The sequence below is a fragment of the Spermophilus citellus genome (assembly GCF_964194105.1).
Source record: "Spermophilus citellus genome assembly, chromosome: 8".
Classification (NCBI taxonomy): Eukaryota; Metazoa; Chordata; class Mammalia; order Rodentia; family Sciuridae; genus Spermophilus; species Spermophilus citellus.
Window position 1 is genome coordinate 155823870 of NC_138189.1, and position 19971 is coordinate 155843840.

General features: G+C 41.9%; 1 protein-coding gene and 1 long non-coding RNA gene across 15 annotated transcripts in view; one reads left to right on the forward strand and one right to left on the reverse strand.

The window, feature by feature from the left end:
* Positions 1 to 152: 152 nt before the first annotated feature.
* Positions 153 to 984, reverse strand: LOC308654509. The gene is made up of 3 exons (XR_014023283.1): positions 864 to 984; positions 523 to 563; positions 153 to 358 (listed from the first exon to the last, which is right to left on the reverse strand). It is a non-coding gene; the product is annotated as an uncharacterized lncRNA (long non-coding RNA).
* A 121-nt stretch (positions 985 to 1105) lies between these two features.
* Positions 1106 to 19971, forward strand: part of CCDC190 (coiled-coil domain containing 190) — a 29247-nt gene continuing 10381 nt past the window's right edge. For 13 of the 14 annotated variants that reach the window (XM_081304043.1, XM_081304044.1, XM_081304033.1 and 10 more), the window contains exons 1-3: positions 1106 to 1371; positions 2182 to 2342; positions 16630 to 16741. The gene's annotated coding sequence lies outside the window, so the exon portion shown is untranslated. Of the gene's footprint in view, positions 1372 to 1603; positions 1804 to 2181; positions 2343 to 16629; positions 16742 to 19971 lie in introns of those variants that run through there. The other variant, XM_081304042.1, reaches the window with a different exon arrangement.

Sequence of the window (19971 nt, forward strand, 5' to 3'; positions counted from 1 at the left end):
GGTGTGATACAAGACACTGACCTCTCTCTTGGGGGTAATCTGGTAATGTTTATGTACAAATTTCCCTCAAATGCTATACCCAGTCTCTGCACAGTAAACAAAGTATTCTCTCTCTTCACTGTTATTCAATTCAGTCAAGTAACAGAGAGTAGTCATGTGAACCATTTTATTCAATCATACCAAGGATGCATCTGAAATACAAATTCAAAATAATTCTGACTCATATTATAAATAGTGCCCTGATAGTTTCCAGAATGTTACTCAAAATACCCATTCCCCAACTAAAATTTAGGTTTGGTGATCCACTGCAAGATGCTGCTTAGGCCTTTACCCACCGTCACTTTGGATTTCTTGACGTCTGCAAGAAAAGAAAACCAGCATTGTAGCAATGAGATAGCAATTCAGGTATTCCTAGTTACTCTTAACGTTATAAAAAGCCAGCAGAACGAGCAAACTTTAGCTTCTCAGCAGCCGCGATAAAGGATTTCAGATTAACTCGGAAATTCTATGAATGTAAAGTACCTTGTCACGGTTTCTGCCGCTCATCAGCAGGGCGCTGTTTCCTGTAGGATTTGAACAATGTTTCAGGGAAGCCTGCCTAACAACCCGTCATCCTCCCGGTTTCTAGTGAAGAATGTCACTTGTGCAAGTCAGAATCTGATACCAATTAAATGGTGACAGCTTTGCCAATAAACAAGAATATGCTCTTCCATGGCTAGGAAGGGAGACTGCCACGGCCGACAGGTCCCAAAGACACATGGAGGTTCGGCACAGCCCGCCAGCAGCACCCACCCCAGGCCCTCCGCCGCCGCCTGGCGACTCCCCCACACGCCTCCGCAGAAGCGATCCCCCAGCACTCCCACCTCTGCACGAGCTGTGGCCAGTTACGAGCTGGGCGACCAGGACGATGCAGGTACAGCGCCCCAGACGACGCCTGACGCAAAAGGGCGAAACTCGCCGCGCACGCGCTCTTATGGAGCCGTGACGCACCGGAAGTGCCACGGAGGCGGGAGGATCGCCGGATCCAGGTTCCTGTGCGTGCCCGAGAGCCAACAGTTGTCGCGAGACTGTGAAATCCTGTCGCAGCTTGCGGTCAGAGAAGGGCCATCGCCGGAGCCAGGATTATGCGCATGCGCGAGACCAAGACATTCTCGCGATACCGTGAAATCCCGCCGCTGAGGAGCGCGGGCTCACAGAATAAAGGGCGGCGTAGGTTGACCTCAGGTGGTGGGTTTAGGAGTCACCTTGGCCCCCAGGATGTCTTCTGTGAGGCTACCTTGCTTTTCGAGGTCCTCTTGTGCGTTTTCCACCACTCTTCCCTCCGCTGGAGTCGCCGTTTCTGGAGCGCCAGCGTCCACCCGTCTGTCCCCGGTGGGCGCCCAGGGTCAGGGTGGGAGTTAACAGAGCTGAGGCCTCCCGAAACCGAGGCGCCTGAAGACGTGCCCGCCCCCAACCTGATTGTGTGCCCCAGTCAGAAAGGTCCCAGACACGTTGCTCAGGGCGACGGGCGTGAGCTCCCTGGAGGGCTGGGGAAGGGCCACGCTTGAGGGGAGTGGACTGCCCCGAGAGGAGCGGACAGCGTGCCCCTCCTGCAGTCCAGCTTCCAGAGAGCCCCGCCAGGCCCGCCTCTCCTGCTGACTGACCGCTCGGCCACGCCGGGCTGAAGTCCGCACCGTCCCGACCGCCTGGGCGTCCTGCCCCTGCTGCCGGCTCTGACGGGATGCTCTTGCCGGGTTTTGGCTGGGAGTTATCCTTGTTCCCTCTGAGCTGTGGGATTTGGCCTATGGAGTCTCCCACTTCAGGGTAATTGGAAGTTTACGTAGCCTGTCCAGTTAGGCCACACAGGGCTGCAGGTCACCTGCTTCTTGGAAAAGAAGCACAGTGGGCCCATTTTGTAGATTTATTCCCTTAAATTCTTGTTCTCACCTGTCTGTTACGTATCAGAAGGAGAAAGAGCTATGAAGTACCCAGAGTCCATCTGCTGTCTGTCCCTTGTGTGACACTACCCACCGAGGTTGGCAGCGCAGGCAGGAAGCTGCCCCCTTGTGCCCTTTGCTCTGTGAAGGTTGGGGATCTCAGCATAGGTGGGGGCAGAGAAAGGGTCATCAGCCTAGGACCGCTGTTGTACTGCATGTGAGCTTACCAAATTGTACTATTTTCCATCTTATTTTTCTCTGACAGAAAGCACAAAAGAGGATCATTTGAGGCAGCACATTGCAGCACTTGCTGGTAGGGAAAGGGGTTCAATACTAGGAGAGTGCCCTAGCGATCTGCAGGAACTTCATGCGGTCCCTGCCTTACCATGTGGGGAAAGAATTCATTCAGCAAAAACTGCTTTTAAGGTAAGGGTCAGAATAGACAAACTTAGCTAAATTTTAACTTGAATGCACTGCCTATAAGGTTCACTGCATTTCACCCTTACTTTCTCTGACTTCATCTTCACTCAGCTCATCTTGCTAAAGAGCTGAAAGAACTCTTCAGTCACAAGGCTTAAATACTGCATCGTAATAAATGATGCACTTTGCAAGTTTTGCCAGATTTCATCTTATTTATATTCCAAATAACAATTCACATTAGTTTGCTAAGGTTTTCCTAATAAAGTACCACAGAACGGGGGTTTAAAGGACCCAAACTTAGGAGGATGCTGGGAGCCCAAGACCAGGTTTCCATGTTTCTCCTGAGGCCTCTGTCCTTGGCACACAGATGTAGTCTTCTCCCCCTGTCTTCAGATGGTTTTCTTTTTGTGTCTCTCTGCTTGAGTCAACTTTTCTTCAAAAACACTGGTCATATTTGATGAGGGCCCACACTAATGGTGTCATCGACCCTTAATTACCTCTTTAGGACCTTGTCTTTAAACACAGTCATATTCAGAGGTAGTAGGAGGTTAGGATTTCAAAATAGGGGTTTTGGAGAGCCTGATTAGCCATAACATTATCCATTTGTGATAAACCATAAAGTTCTTTTTTTTTTTTTTTAAAGAGAGAGAATTTTTTTAACATTTATTTTTTAGTTATTGGCGGACACAACATCTTTGTTTGTATGTGGTGCTGAGGATCGAACCCGGGCTGCACGCATGCCAGGCGAGCGCGCTACCGCTTGAGCCACATCCCCAGCCCAACCATAAAGTTCTTAATTGAAGATTTTAAGTGAATGCTTCCCTTGGGTCAGGTGTCCATATATGTGCATGTATAGCACATGTCCAGACTTTGGACTAAAGCTTATGTTTTGTCTGAAATTGAACTTTAAAAACTCTGCCGTTTTCTACCCCCATATTTTGAATATGCTAATTTCTCCATCTTCTGTGCCTTTCTGTCTATTCTCATCTGTCCAGATTCTGTTCTACTTTCAGTGCTTTGCCCAAAGATTGCTTTTCTTTGAAAATATTCACTATTCCACCTGAATTTATTTTTTACTTTTTTGGTATATGGTAGCACTTGTATTTTCTTGTATGTTTACCATGAACTTGTTGTGGTGCTTAGCATGTATATATGAAATTTTAAAAAAATACTTTTCATCTTGAAAAATAAATCATTTTTACCTAGAAGGTGGAATTTAATCCCCCTTCCCTGTGACACCACCTTGAGTGTGGTCTGTGCTATGTAAATCTCAAAGGGTATAATGAGAAAAAAGGAAGAAAGCATAACATTACAGTGGAGGAAAATGACACATACCACTTGGTGATCAGTGGTAAGTTGTGGTGATGGTGTGTCCTCTAATGTGATGTGAGAACACTTCACCTTTCTCTTTGTTTTTCTTCCTCAAAGTTCATACCCTAGCCTAAACTGTGAGAAGAAATCAGGATTATTGATGGACATTTTATAAGTTATCTAATCATCATTCAACACAAAAAAAAGACAAGAAAAATAGGAAGGTGCTGGGCATGATGGTGCACACCTTCAATCCTAGTGGCTCCAGAGACTGAGGCAGGAGGATCGTGAGTTCAGAGCCAGCCTCAGCAATGGCAAGGTGCTAAGCAACTCGGTGAGACCCTGTCTCTAAATAAAATACAATATAGGACTGGGGATGTGGCTCAGTGATCAAGTGCCCCTGAGTTAAATCCCTATTACCTCCCCTTTCAAAAAAGTAGGATGTTGTCACACCAAAGGGAGTGATACCTAGCAACTAAATGTAGTATCTTGGCTGAAATCCTCAAACAGAAATGATGTTAATGATAAACTAGTGAAATCTGGATAAAGTGTGGAATTTACTTAAAAGTAGTGTGCCAATGTTGATTTCATAGTTTTGACAGGTATGGTGTACTATGATAAGATAGTAACAGTAGAACAAATTGGATAAGGGTGTTAGATTAGGCAGAAGGACATTAGCAGGAGGGTCTGAAAGGTAAGAAGACAGATTGAAAGGTATACTTGGCTGCTGGGCAAGGGGAAGAGCTCATCTTTGAGGCCCTCATCCTGCTCTGTTGGAACTTGTACCTTCCTTTCAAAGTAGAGGGAATGGATGATTGTGCAGGGTTATAACCTTGACCCTAATGGATTTTTCAAACCGGACCACCTTCTCTAATAAATCCCTCAGTCTCTACAATGATACTTATAAAAGGTTCCATGAAACTTGCCACTTTGATGGGATAGCTGTTACTTAATTTGCAAAAGGTAATTCATGGACAAAGGACGTTCCAAGACTATAAAGGAAGTTTGTCAATCATATCACCTTTGGGCTCAAATTATCCATTAAATATCAGACTTCTTTCCCTTATTCCACTGTACAATGCTGAGGAACTTACCCAGGGGTGGGCTGGCAAGTAGATAGTACCTATTTACCCTCTTGCACAGGACATTAATTCCTACTGGTTTGTGGATCCCTTCACAAAATGGATGGGAACTCTTCAACTCAAATGGAGCATGTCCTGAAGATCAAGTCTTCCAAAGTGATAATGGACCCTCTTTCATATCTCAGTTCACTCAACAAATGACCAGAGTCCTGGGCATTAAATAACTATCTTCATTCTTCCTGGGTAAATGTCAGGAAACTTTCATGTCTTGGGTGGAAATCCTCCCTGTGGCTCTTCCATGTTCCCAAGGCCTATCTTTAACTCTGTCCCTTTGAAATGCCATGTCACAGAACTTTCCTATTCTCTGACTTACTGAACTTGAAACCATCAATATAACACAATATACAACTTCCCTATATCAATTCTAACCCTAACCCACTGGAAAGTCCCACCTGTCTTCTTTTGATACCTCTATCTATTTGTTATGCATCAGCTGGATGGGTGTTTGCACCTTGATACACATTCTTTTTTTATTAGAATGATCAACCTCAGGCATCTCTCTCCCCATTTTTACTATACTTCTGTTGCTAGTGAGCTGTCATTAACCTGGACCAAACCTGTCTTTCCACAATGTCAGAATTTGCTGAATGACAGTAAATTCATGGGCTGTACCACTTTCAGCAGTGGCAGTTCTCTGAATACTTGTGGGTCACCTGAGAGACATAAGCCAGGCAAGCACAAATTCTTTCATTCCATTACAAACTTAAATTCTAATACTGGTAATACTCCAGTCACACATACTTCACATGGTGATACATAACTAGGTCCACAGAAAGACTGAGAAAGGGAAAGGGCTGTACGGTTACAGGATGCTGAGCCAAGAGCACAGACAGAAATGCAGAGTCCAAGAATCACTGTAGGTGGTTGGATAAGGATTTTATAGAACCAGTTCCTCAGAGTTTTATCAAAGCAGAGGGTGCAGACAGACTGGCAGCAGTGTCAGTTTCAGAGTGCTCCAGGTGTCAGCTTGGAGCCATGCGTGGTCATCACAGGCAGGAGAAACTGCTTTTCTGAAGTCCAAAAGAGACAGGAAATTGGCAGTTAATTGCAATTGTGATTTTCCTGGAATGACCGACCAGGTGATGGGGTCAAGGTGCTGTTGTTGTGTTCATTCTGGGGCCAGGGATCCTCCTTTATTTTTGGTTCTCTAGTGAGATAAGGGTTCTCATCTGGTAGAGTTGATAAGCCCTATGTTTGCTATTTCTGATACGATTTGTCATGTCCAGGTGCTCCTGATTTAGTTTGACAAGTTGGCACATATAAGTTATTTATCAATTTGTGCCTTATGGTGGTGCTGGGCAGATGGTGGTTGTCGACTCATATAAACCAGGTGTGGAGTCATCCTAACTTGACACATATACTCAAAATGGAGTAACTCAGTCTTCAACCTGAAAACTGCTGTTCTGTACATCAAAGAGTAATTCAGAGTGGAGCACAGCCTTCTCTCCACACCATGGTCCCAAGTCCCTATCTCTGGGAGATACTCAGATGTCTCTGTGCTTAGTGGTATTTATAACAAGATCATTCCTAGCTACTTTCCCAGTACAAGCAGGGATAAAAAATGCTGATGTAACCCTAGGGGTCTCTGGAAGGCCACAGAATTCTTAATAATTTTATCTTGGAATTTGTATTTCCTAAGTGAAATTTAACAAGACAGTTGGTACTTGAATTCTTGTCTCTCAGCGGGGCTGTCCTTCCATTCCTTCCCCACTTCCCAGGACATATTCTTGGCCTTCCTCTCCTCACCCCTGTCCCATGACCATGGCTGTTCTCTGCTTAGAATATTTGGGAGTTAGGGTGGGTGTCACTTAGTCTCTTCTTGCCAAAAGGGTTCATTTAGTCTCTTCGTGCCCAAAGGGATCCTGACATGGCAAGAAGAGAGCCAAACATCATGTATCTGGGCCAAGGCAAAGGCCATCCATCCACACCAAGGCTAGCAGCACAAGATGGCCAAGATGATTGAGAAGGCCAGAGAATAGAGCTTTGAGCAGCACCCTGCAAGGAGGTCAGGATCCCTTGGTATCTGCCTGTTCACCAGTGTGGGGCAGCAGGCCATGGGAAAGAGGGGTTGACTTCCCCACTTCTGGCTAGGGCTCAGATTTTCTTTTTGCACTGGGTCTGAAAATTTTGCAGACAACACTAGTGGATTTCATGTGGAAGGATATCCCTGTTCAGAACAGAGAGTGCTGTTCAGTGTCAGGTGGAAGGATTCAAACAGCCCTGGTCCACTTTCAGCACAGAGAGAGGGCTGTTCATCTAAAATGTGGAAGGGTTCACACAGCCTGGTCTGTGTTCAGCAGAGAAGTGCTGGTCGTGTGACATGCAGAAGGATTCAAACAGTCCTGGTCCACGTTCATCACAGAGAGGGAGAGCTGGTCATGTGACTTAATGTAAAAGGATCCAAGCAGCCCGGGTCCACATTCAGCACAGAGAACGCTGGTCAGCTGACATGTGGAAGAATTGTCCATGTTCAGTAGAGAGAATACCAGTCATCTGACATGTTAAAGAATACAAACATTCCTGGTCCACATTCAGAATGGAGAGCACTGTTATGTGACCCATGGAAGGATTTAAGAGGCCATAGTCTATATTTAGCATTGAGAGAGCGCAGTTCATGTGATATGTGGAAGGATTCAAACACTCCTGATACATGTTCTGCACAGATAGAGTCCTGCTCATATGACACATGGAAGGATGCCAACAACCCTGGTCCATGTTCATCATGGAGAATTCATTAGACGTGATATGAGGAAGGATGCCAACAACCCTGGTCCATGTTCATCATGGAGAATACACCAGGCATGTGACATGAGGAAGGATCCAAGCAGCCTCAGTCCATGTTCATCATGGAAAATTCACTAGACATGTGACATGAGGAAGGATCCAAGCAGCCTCAGTCCATGTTCAGAACAGAGAGAGGGTTGGTCACCTGACAAATGGAATGATTCACACAGCCCTGGTACATGTTCCTCAGAAAGCAAGTACTGGTCATCTCACACATGGAAGGATTCAAACATTTATTATCAAAGTTTCACACAGAGCCATGGTCATGTGACACATGGAAAGATTCAAGCAACCCTGGCCCATGCTCAGCACAGAGATAGTGCTGGTCATGTGACACCTGAAAGGATACCAGCAGCACTTATCCATGTTCAGCACACAGAGACCGATGGCCATCTGATAGGCAAAAGTACCAAAGAGCTCTGAACCACTTTCAGAAAGAGAGAGCTGGTTATCTGACACATGGAAATATTCAAACAGCCCTAGTCCACATTCCACACAGAGATAGTACTGGTAATGTGACAAGTGGAAGGGTCCAAAAGGCCCTCGTCTATGTATAGTACACAGAGAACCCTAGTCATCAGACTGGCAGCAGGACCAAAGAGCCACTTTGAGCAAACGGAGTGCTCATCATCTGACACATGGAAGGATTCAAATAGGCCTGGCCCATGTTTGGTGCAAATAGCGCTGGGTGTATGACACATGGAAGGATGTCAGCAGCCCTCATCCACATTAAGCACACAGAGAGTGTTGGACATGTGGAACATGGAAGGATTCAAGCAGCCAGGGTTGACTGTCAGCACCAACAGACGTTGGTCTCCTGCCACATGGGGAAGGATTCATATACTCCTTATCCACATTCAGCACAGAGAGATGCTGGTCATCTGTCATATGGAAGGATCCACACAACCCTATTCCATGTTCAGCAGAGAGAAAGTCTTGGTCATTTGATACATGAAAGGATCCAAACTTCTGTGGTCCACGTTCCACCCAGAGAGAGTCCTAGTTATGTGACACATGAAAGGATTCATCAGCATGGTCCAAGTTCAGCCCAGATTGATCACTAGTCGTATGGCACACAAAAGCATTCAAGCACTCCTGGTTCACTTTCAGCACAGAGAGTGCTGGTCATGTGACACATGGAATTATACCAACAGCCCTGGTTCATATTTACAACAGAGAGCACTGGACATGTGACACATGGAGGTATCCAAGCAGCCCTGGTCCACATTCTGCCCAAAGAGAGCTTTGGTCATCTGACACATGAAAGATTCAAACTTCCCTTGTCTATGTTCTACTGAGAGCAAGCCCTAGTCATGTGACACATGGAAGGATTCATAAGCCTTGTTCAAGTTCAGCACAGAGAGAGTCCTGGACCTGTGACATGAATATCTAAGCAGCTCTGGCACATGTTCAGCACACAGAGAGTGCTGGTCATCTGACAGGGAGAGATAGCAAAGAGCCCTATTTCAGTTTCAACAAAAAGAGAAAACTGGTCATCCTGATACATGGAAATATTCAAAGAGCCCTGGTTCATGTTCAGTACAGAAGAATATTGATCATGTGACACATGCAAGTATTCCAAAAGCCCTGGTATCCATCTGGCCACAGAGAGCTTTGGTCATGTGACATGTGGAAAGACTAACACAACACTTGGTCAGCATAGAGAAAATGTATGACATAAGGAAGTATAAAAAGAGTCCAGGTCCGTGTTCAGCATACAGAGAGCCCGGTCATCTGATAGGTGGAAGGAGCAAAGGGCCCTGCTCTAATTTCAGCAAGGGTAAGTGATGCTCATCTGACAAGTGGAAGGATTCAGACGGCCCTGGTCAACCTTCAGCACTGAGAGAGCACTGGTTATTTGATGCACAGAAGGATCAAATAGCCTTGGTCATGTTCAATACAGATGTGTGTGTGTGTGTGTGTGTGTGTGTGTGTGTGTGTGTATATATATTACTTTTCACATAAAGCAAAGTTTATAGCAAATATGTATTTGAAAATCTCTTCCAAAGAAGTGACTCTCTAATTGGGGGAGGACATGTAAATTTATTATGGTGAGATATGAATTTTCAGAAGGCAAATTTTATTGTTGGAACTAGTTAGCCCAAGATCAGTAAAAATAAATGTTCCGCGGCCAGGTTGTGGCTCAGTAGTAGAGCGCTTGCCTAGCATGCATGAGGCACTGGGTTCAATCTCTAGCACCACATTAAAAAAAATAATAAGGGTTTTGTGGGGCTGGGGATGTGGCTCAAGTGGTAGCGCGCTCGCCTGGCATGCGTGGGGCCCGGGTTCGATTCTCAGCACCACATACCAACAAAGATGTTGTGTCCGCCGAAAACTAAATAAATAAATAAATAAATATTAAAAAAAAATAAGGGTTTTGTGTCCATCTACAACTAAAAAAAAAAAAAAATTACATGTTCCGTCATACATTATATGGTGTGAAAATGAGGCTTATTTTCCTCCATGGGTGCAGATTATAGCATTGCCCTTGTTGAGAATGAGGGCTCCACTGTTTGTGCACAGGGACTGAGATCTAGCCCCTCAGATCATGATGGTCTTGGGGGTTACCTTGTGTTGTCATATGAATCAGGTTTAATTCAGGAGTCAGGAACTTACCTGAAAGTCTTGGTTACATGAGTGATTTAAAAATAATGCTTTGGAATGTACCATGTTTTGGAAATTAGGCTCTATTTTCTTTATGGTTAGATATTTAGCATTACAATGCAGTAGAGGTCATTTCCTGGTCATTGGCCATTCTCTTGAGATTATTTGTGACCATAGGTTAGTCACAACCTATGGTCTCTAATAACCACATCTCAATTTCCTGGATAATGTTCTAAGTAGAAATATCTTTTCTGTTAGTAAAGGGTCAAGGTCTGTCTTTTCTCAGGCTCAAGCTGCTAATAATGCAATAAGAATAAAAATCAAATGACTTTTGAGGCATGAGTAAGTCAAGAAAGGTTTACTTCAACACAAGCACAGAAATACCATGATAGTCAATCTCATAACAAGGATGATGAATAGAAACAAACAGGAAGGTATTGTATAAACAGTATATAAACTGTGGGAATGCTGGAGAAAGCACTGACTCATACCCCGGATAGGATGGGGTGGCATGGGTAAGATTTCATCATGCTACTCAGAACATTGTGCAATTTAAAACTAATAAATTGCTGTTTCTGGAACTTTCTATAGCTAACAGACATCTGAAAAAGTAAACCATGGAGATTGGGAACTATTGTAGTGAAATTGTTGAAAGACAAATAGGTAATATTGAGAGTGGTAAGAGAGAACCTATTATATATAAGCATCTAAAATTATCTGATAGGTCTTCAGAATCCATGGAGATTGGAAGGAAACTAAATTTCTTAAATTTTTTTTTATCAACTGTTGAACCACAACACAAAGAAAAGATCACTGACTCCAATTTTAAATCAAATTAAAGCAAACTTATATTGTGTACATAAGAGAGCTGGCCAGTGGCTGTCTCCCCCAAAGTGGGGCTAGAGAACAGCCCTGATCAAAGGGCAGAGACCTTTTTATAACAAAAATTTATAAAAGTGAGTATCTTCGGAAACTTACAGCTAACAGGGTTCTAGCAAATGTAATACAACGGCAGATAGCAGATTAATGATCTACATGGCTTGATATTTCAAGTTAGGGAGTAAATTCAGATCCCAACATCAGATTTTATGAGGTACTACTGAGGTTTCAGAGAGGGTTGCTATCTGGTCAGGGAAAGCCTGGATTTATGAGGTGCTACTAAGGTGCCATCTTGTCAAGGAGAGTCAGGCATGGGTAAATTCAGAGCATGGGCAGGAATTCCAAACAAGTTTTTAAAACATCAGGGGACAGTGTCAAGGTATGGTCAGGCCAAATAGAAATCTTAGTATTTTACAGTAAAACAGAAATGTGCTTTTCATAACTTTGTGACAAGATGGCTCCCAATCGTAAGATTGCATTAGGGGGCTTGGGTTGTAGCTCAGGGGTAGAGTACTCACCTAGCACGTGCGAGACTCTGGGTTTGATCCTCTGCACCATATAAAAATAAATAAAATAAAGGTATTGTGTTCAACTACAACTAAAAAATAAAATATTAAAAAAAAGATTGAATTAGACTGGGTTCATCATCAACTGATAATTTTATTCCTGGAAAAACTGTGCTTCAGAAGATAAGCAAAAAAAGATTTATATACTGAAAGTCTGTTGTAAGTCAACAACTCCTCAAAAACTGCTACCAGAGCCATTAAACTGAAATAAAATGAGAAGACAATACCATGAATGCATAAGAAATAATAAGAAACAATAGTAACTACAGCTATCCAAGTAAATACACAATTTATTGCCACTGAGATTCTAGTTTTCTATTTATAGTTCTCATTTCTATTTGTTTTAAAAATTTAAGTAGTACAAAAATGTTTACAAATTTAAGTTGAATAACATTCTAAAAATCCATTTCTGTTGCTATCAGAAAATATCCATGCTTTATAATAAGTCATTTCCTCAGAATTTTAAGAGGCTGAAAATCGAGGATCAAGAGGTTCCATCAGTTTGGACTCTGGTGAGTACACACTTTGCTATGTGACAACATGATGTCTGACGTCATGTTGGGAGCATGGGTACGAAGAAAAATTATATGGCCATACATAAAGCCAGAAAGCAGAGGGGAAATTATATAGCAGGGTGACCAAATGCACTATCTATTCAAAGACAAAAGTCTTCTCAATATTTTCTCCATAGTAATGAAAAACATTGAGGTGAATGATGATGATTACTGATTAAATTGTAGACTACATACATATATTTATTACATTAAAGCATTTCACATGTGTGTAGCTGCTGAATTTGGCAGGTCAGATCCAATAGACAATAAAGACACTCTTTACGTGAGATTATATTTCTTTTATTAATAATATGGAAGCAAGAGCAAAAGCAAAAGTGATAGGCAAGAGAGAGAGAGAGAGAAGAAAATACATCATCATATCAGGGAAACACCAACACCTGAAGCTGGGGAGTACAGAGACAGCTTTTCAGTATCCTGGCTGGAAAATCCCCAGCAAAGCATTCTCTTTACAGGTGAGACTCCAAAGTCTTGTTCACAGTGGGGCTCTTTAAATAGAAGTTAGAACAAAGAAAACTCTGTTCTAACAATGTGCATGACATAGTGATCCCCACCAAGGACACTTCTTTCCCACAGCACTGGCCAGATCCCTAAAGAAAGGGGTGATAGCCTTGAGACTAGTGCATGACTGAGTTCTCATAAATAAGCCAGTGAGCCAAACCCACAAAGAAGTCAGCATTCTTTAGATGTTCCATCAAAGATGTACAAAATTCCTGAAGCACATGGAGAGGGAAGATTTTAATATTTTTTCTTAGACATTTTGTTTTGAAACTTCCCTCTGAACATTATAAATAGTTAAATTCTTACATGTAAAAAAAGTTTCCTGTGTGAGATTGATACCTCCCGTTACCAGCGACGAGTTCTGTTCCCTCACATGTTGAAGTATAACATTAGAGAAACATGGCACGGCAAGCATATAAAGCAGAGTTTATTTTAAAAAGGGGGTAACAGACTTCTTCCAGGAGGGAGAAGGGGGCGTAGCTGGTATCCTGGTATCCTATAAAGGGAAGGTGTTTTTGCCTTTTTGTGCATCCTAGGCTTCCTTTGTTCTCCTGCTATCTTTCTCTTATCTCTCTCCTTCCTGCATATGTGACTAGGCCCAGGAGATGCTTAGTACACATTAATTAACAACTTTTATAACTCCCTGTAGACCTGGGACAGATTACCTTAGAAGTTTGGAGCAAGGGCACATTCTTGATAAGAGTAGAGGAAGGGCTCTGAAGGAATTACCATTTCAATCTCTCCATTCTCTGGATCTGACTCTTGCCTATTTGCCTATCTAATTCTGGCTTCAAGATGACATGGAGTGGAGATAAGCATGAGAGCTGGAGCCAAACCCCTTGGAATGACAGGGAATGGCTGTGATGACCACATAGCAGAAAAAGAAATTCAAGAATCACAATACATTGTCATTGTTTTCACAGTTCTCTTACCCCTAAAAGTTATCATTACATTGCAATATTTATATAACCAAATCAATTTAAATGAAACCAATGTTTGTGGGTTCTTTTCTGACCTAAAGGGAGAGAGAGGGAGAAAATAAAGGGTAATTTGAGTCCTGTTCGATTTTGAGCAAGACTTGTAGGTAGTATAGTAGATTACTTGAATAAAAATGTTGTTTTTCTTTGTGTATGGCATTTGCTCTTGTAGGACCTAAAAAGGAATAGGTTTAGTTTATAGTATCTTATAAGAAAGGAGTTGTAGAAAAGTTTTGGGAGACCATGCCATATACTATCAGTCCTACAATCCAAAAAGAATAAAAACTAGAGGCATCTAAAGTCAAAAGATATCTAATAAAATAAATTATGTGGGTAGTTGAAATGTTCTTTGAGCATGTCCCCACCTTTCATGCTTGTTCAGATTATACTTCCCTGTGGGGTGTTTAAGACTAACCAGGTAGTCTTATATTGGGCTGTTTTTCGAAATTGTTGGAGGTCAGTCAAGTCTCTTCAGGGGTTAATCTTGGGGAATTCATGAGGAACTACTTGGCTTCTTCAGTCTTTTTTTTTTCCTCTACCAGACTTGCCAAGAGCCAGGAGAGGTCAGTGTTCTACTGATCATATCACTTCCTAATAAAGCAATTTCCCTCTTCAGTGACCCTCCTTTTCACAGAATATGTGTAGTTGACTCCTAGACTTTGGGGTTTTTATAATCCCCCTGCTTGGTACATTGAATTTCCAGGGTTATAGAGCCTTTAAGAGTACTGTCACTGTGAAAGGTAAGATGTTGAAGTTGTAATTCAAGATATAGAAATCTGGTGCTTATTTTCATATCCCCATATTGTTCTTAAAATTGCAGAGACATATTTTCAATGTCATGTTTAGGAATTCAGACTACCTGTCCTCTGCTCACTGTTCTGCACTCCTCTACTTTACTGGGAAGGGTGTCAGACTTTCTGCCTTCTTCTCACTGGTCTACCCTCCTTTACTGTGCAGAATTTTTGGCTGGTGCTTTATTTTTATTTGGTTTTGAAAACATGCAGTTTCCTATTTTACATTATTGCTATTGAATTATCAGTTAATAGTCTGTCTCTCCTTTTCCCATCCTTCTGGCTAGCTTATGTATTTATTCAGATTCTTATATGGGGAATTTAAAATATCCTCCAAATCAGAACATGCTTTCAAACTACCTCTTGACTTTATAGTTAGCATTTGCAGTATTCCTGTCACCCATGCATGGAGACCCTTGTGTTCTAATTTCATTATTTTATTTCTTTGTGTAGTATTTTATAGCAAAACCAAGATTTATATAATGCCTATTCACCTGTAGACCCCTGGTATGTGTGTTGGGCTGACAACACTTCATTAACATGAACATGATGCTCTGGTTTGAATGTGTCCCTTCCAAATTTACATGCTGAATCCTCATCACCAGTGTGTGGGTTCAGGAGGTGGGCCTTTGACTTGTGACTCAGTCATAGGTTGGCATACTCTTGAACAGGATAAGTGCCCTGAGAAACAGACCCCAGAGCTGCTGTGCCACCCAGAATGTGAGGCACAACATGTGGTCTTCTTGATCTAGGAGCCCACACCTCCTGCTCCCAGTTTCCAGAGCAGTAAAAAGTAAACTTCCATTGTTTATGAATTTTCATTTTTGGTTTGTTTTAGAGTAACCAGGACAGACTGAAACAGATTCCATTATCACACCCCATGCCGTTGACAAGGGCAACTCAGTATTTTTTAATATCCATCCTCTGCTCAAACTTCCCTCTCAACCCAAAGATGCTTTCAGTTGCTTTGTGGGGATCAGGATCCAAACAGGCTACATGTTACTTTGGTACTTATTTCTCTCAATATTATTTTGTTATAAGCAGCCCCTCCTTTTTTGTTTACTTTTTTACAAAAATATTTATTTTTCAGTTGTAGTTGGACACAATATCTTTCTTTTTTAAAGAGAGAGAGAGAGAGAGAGAGAATTTTTTTAATATTTATTTTTTAGTTTTCGGCAGACACAACATCTTTAGTTGTATGTGGTGCTGAGGATCGAACCCAGCGCCGCGAACATGCCAGGAGAGCGCGCTACCGCTTGAGCCACATCCCCAGCCCCAACACAGTATCTTTATTTTATTTATTTATTTTTATGTGGTGCTGAGGATTGAATCCAGGACCTCGCAAGTCCTAGGCAAGAGCTCTACCACTGTGCCACAATCCCAGCCCTTTTGTTTACTTTTTAATTTCTTGCTACTGATTTGCCAGAAATATCAGATAATTCTTTTGAATTATTATGATTTAGATATAAGGTGTCCCCTAAAAGCTCATGTGTGAAACATTGCAAAGAAGTTTAGAGGTAAAAATATTGGGTTGTTTAGGCAGGAAAAGAGATTAAAATAAACAGGCAGGGGCCTTGGGCTCCCTTAAGGCCAGTTTTCTATTCAGGGCTGAGAAACTGCTGACACAAACCAGGCTTCATCCAGGTCAGGGTGACTCCTATATAGGCAGAAAAAAAACTGCCAGTGGGGCATCCTCTATCTTCTACCCAAACCACCACCAAAACTGGGGGGGAACAGTAACTTGTTTGGACCAAACGGTGCATGAAGATCTTGTGGATATTGAGAGTCTTCCCAGGATTGGGTAGGGGCTACTTCCCTTAGTCCTGTAGATTCATGTAAACCCTTATGCAAGCCACTCTTCCATATTCCTCCTGCTTTGGGAGCTCTTGCTTTCTTTTTTTCTGTTACTCTAATAAATCCTGTTACTTTACTCTCATCCTGTATCCATGGATTTCATTCTTCAAATTCACAAGATAACCCAATCCCAGGCCCCATGCTCTATTATAAAAGCCTTAACCTAATCAGTGCATTAAAATTCTGCTGATGGGGATTAACTGGGTGGTACCTGTAGGCAGGTAGGGTGTGGCTGGAGGAGGTGGGTCAATGGGAATGTGCCTTTGGGGTATATATTTTGTTGTGGTAAGGAGAGCTCTCTCTCTTTCCAAGTGTGATGTCCTGAGCTGCTTTCGTCCTCCACATCCATCCACCATGATGTTCTTCCTTCCCTCTGGCCCTGAGTAATGAAGTCAGCTGTCTATGAACTGAAACCTGTGAAACTGTGAGTCCTAAATAAACTTTTCTCCTCTAAAATTGTTCTTGTTGGGTCTTTTGGCCATAGTCATGAAAAAGCTGACCACCAGAAATGATCTACATTCTGGATCTGGCTTTCTCATGTTGACTGATTTTTTTTTTTCATGAATCTATGAAGTGTCAGTCAGAATCCGAGATTGGACTGGACTCAGGGTAGATCTATTTTATGTAAGGGCATTTCCTCAGTCCTTCCTTCAGCAATGCTGTGACTGGTGGGTGGGTTCAAATGGTGCTAGCTGATACCTCCATTGTGGAGCTTCCCCTGGACCTTCCACCTAAGCTTCCAACACCAGCACTGTCCCTTGGATCCGTCACCTCATTAGATGCTGAAAATGGTGAGTTTGCATCTATTAGCTATGTCTTCTAAAAATGTTTCTCTCTCTGACTCTTTCATCTCCGAAAATATGGCTCATATATGGGAAAAACAGGACTGATGCTTGATTCTTTTTTAAAATTTTCAGGATAGTGAGTTGTTGTCAAAGTAATTTCTGAAAGTAATTGGCTTTTCATAGTGATTCCAGTATTATTTTTAAAAGCCAGCTTTATTGAGGTACAATGTACATCTAATAAAATTCATCCATTTTCAGTACAAAGTATGAAGATTCATGCAAACAAAAGCATAAAAAATATTTCTAGGACGTTTTCTCTCATCCTTTAAGACTTGGATGTAGACTGGAATTGTGTCTTCCATGCTGTCAGCCTTACCCATAAACACCACTGATCTGCATTTTATATCCCTTCAAGTTTACATGTTCTAGAGCTCACTGTGTTTGATACCAGGAAGCATGCATCTTTGCTTCAGTGGAATGCTCTGAGATCTAGACTCCTAGCCTGTATCAGTACTCTTATTCTTTTTACTGCCTAGTAGCTTCTTATTGTATAAATGTACTAGGATCTGTTTATTTCTCCCCAAGGTCGTTGGAGATTTTCCCCTTGCATCAGCAAATCAGTACTCAGCTGAGACTCAGAGGGAGCCCTCTGCAGTTCTCTGCAACTTTCTCATTCTCACTGTGTGTGTGTGTGTGTGTATACACATGTGCACACTGGCTTCCTGATACTTTGTTCTGCAGACTCCAGCCACTTCTACCTATCAGACTCAATTCTCTGGCTCTTTACTGTGGCTGCTCAACAGCTGGGCTCTATTTTGTTCCTTTCTTCATGCATCAGAGCCTGAAAACTCCTTCTAGATGCTAACTTGGGAAACTGCAGAGCTCATTTTGTTTGTGTCTTATGTGTTAGGGATCACAAACCCCATTGCCTCCATTCCAATGTCTGAAAACACTGAGTTGGATGCTTTGTTGTGTTTTCTAAAAAGGAATCAAGCATCAGTCCTGTTTTTCCTATATGAATTATATTTTCAGGAGACTAAACAGTCAGAGAGAGAAACATTTTTAGAAGACATAGCTAATAGATGCAAACTCACCATTTTCAGCATCTAATGAGGTGACGGATCCAAGGGACAGTGCTGGTGTCGGAAGCTTAGGTGGAAGGTCCAGGGGAAGCTCCACAATGGAGGTATCAGCTAGCACCATTTGAACCCACCCATCAGACACAGCATTGCTGAAGGAAGGACTGAGGAAATGCCCTTACATAAAGTAGATCTACCCTAGTTTCTAGTTTGCAAGGCAGGAAGACAACTGCCAGAGGTAGCAATTCTTCACATGCAAGCAGAAGCTTCTGACACAACAAAATTAGGCTGTTTTTTTTCCAATCAACTTTACTGAGTTATATTTTATACACAGTAAAATCTGTAGTTCCAGTCTACAGGTTATTGGTTTTCACAAACAGCATGTAGTCCCCACCTCTCTCTCCTTAGAAATTCCGTCATTCCTCTCTGCAGTCTTCATCTGTACCTCTCAACTCGGGTGACTGCTGGCTGACCTCTAGCACCTCTAGATGAAGTGTGTCTGTTGTATTGTTTTGAACACATGGACTGGGATTCTCTTTGGTGTATAGTTTCTTTCGCAGCACAGATACTGTAAGACCTGACATGCTATTGTACATCTTGAGTTTGGCCTTTTATATTACTGAGTAGAATTCCATGGCATGGGGGAACCACATTTGGCTATCAAATTCATTTGTTCATGGTCATTCAGGTTTTTATAACTTGGAACTGTTATGAATAACGCTTATATGAACACTGATATGCAAATCCTGTTATTGACATGTTTTTATTTCTGTTGGAGTTGAATTGCTGAGTCATAGGGAAGCATATGTTGAATTTCATAAGAAGTTGCCAAATGCTTTTCCCAATGGTCATGGCTATTTTATATTCACAAAAATCAGTGTATAAAAGTTTCAGTAACCAATTTTTAAACTATTTTAATCTCACTAACCAATTTTTAAACTATTCTTAGTTGACTTTGTGGGTTTTCTTTGGAGCGCCCAATACTTAACCACTTTGAGTACATAAACATCTGCTTATTGGCCATTTGTGTATGCTTAGAGGGCATCTGTTCACGTCTTGTCGCATGTTTGAACAGGTTTGTTTGTGTCATTGTGCCGTATATGGGTATTATGAATACAGGTCCTTCATAAAAGAGAGGTTGATATATTCTTACAGGCTCTTAGTTATCACTTCTTTTCTCAAGTGGGTCATTTGAAAAACAATCAGTTGTAATTTTATTAAGTTACTTATCATTTTTTTAATAATTTGGGTTTTTTTTTCCTCTAAGAAATCTTTGCCTAACCCAAGTTTACAAAGATATTTTCTTCTGGAAGCATTTTGTTTTAGCCTTGAAATTAAGATTTATAATCCATTTTTAAATTAGTTTTTCATGTGGTGTAATGTAAGAATTGAGATTTAATTTTTCCACATGGATACCCCATTGTGTCAACACCATGGAAAGAATATTTTTGCCTCCATTGAATTATGTTGATGCTTCTATCAAAAATGAGCTGATCAGATGTGTGGGTCTACTTCTAAAGTCTCTTTTATTTTTTATTTTCTTTTAGTTATACACGAACACAATATCTTTATTTTGTTTATTTTTATGTGGTGCTGAGGATTGAACCCAGGGTCTTACACGTGCGAGGCAAGCGCTCTACTGCTTAGCCACAACCCCAGCCCCTAAAGTCTCTTTTCTATTGTATTGGTTTAACATAGTTCTCTTTACACCAACAAGATGCAATGTTAACATATTTCTCATATTAACATATTTCTCTTTATGCCAACAAGATGCAATGTTATAAACCGTG